The sequence below is a fragment of the Bison bison genome, unplaced genomic scaffold (genome assembly GCF_000754665.1).
Source record: "Bison bison bison isolate TAMUID 2011002044 unplaced genomic scaffold, Bison_UMD1.0 scf7180017863202, whole genome shotgun sequence".
Taxonomy (NCBI): Eukaryota; Metazoa; Chordata; class Mammalia; order Artiodactyla; family Bovidae; genus Bison; species Bison bison.
This window is the reverse complement of record NW_011493774.1, coordinates 12,053-12,504: the sequence shown is the minus strand read 5'-3', so window position 1 is coordinate 12,504 and position 452 is coordinate 12,053. Positions and strand designations below refer to the sequence as shown.

The 452-nt window shown below is 43.4% G+C and overlaps 1 protein-coding gene across 1 annotated transcript in view; it reads right to left on the bottom strand.

Moving 5' to 3' along the window:
- The window catches only part of CCDC22 (coiled-coil domain containing 22), a 12,389-nt gene that overhangs the window by 5,871 nt on the left and 6,066 nt on the right, over positions 1-452 (bottom strand). The gene's annotated exons all lie outside the window — the stretch shown is intronic.

Sequence of the window (452 nt, the reverse complement as noted above, 5' to 3'; positions counted from 1 at the left end):
TCCCCCCATTCTGAACCCCCCTCCCACCTCCCTCCCCACCCCATCCCTCTGGGTTGTCCCAGAGCACCAGCTGGGACACATGTACACCCGTGGCTGACTCAAGTCAATGTATGGCGAAAACCACTAAAATACTGTAAAGTAATTGGCTTCCAATTAAAATAAATAAATTTTTTAAAATGACATGATATCTTGAATTTGCTTTAAAATAATACACACAAAAAATAAAGAAGAGATGAGGAAAGATTGGAAAAATGCTTGGATCTTTTTTTTTTCTTTTTGGCGGCACCACAGAGCTTGCAAGATCTTAATTCCCTGACCAGGGATTGAACCCAGGCCTGGCAGTGAAAGCACAGAGTCCTAACCACTGGGCTGCCAGGGAAGTCCTGCAAAATGCTTTAATTGAAGGTGGATGATAGGGCCATAGGGCTCATAAAACTACTCTCTCTACTTCT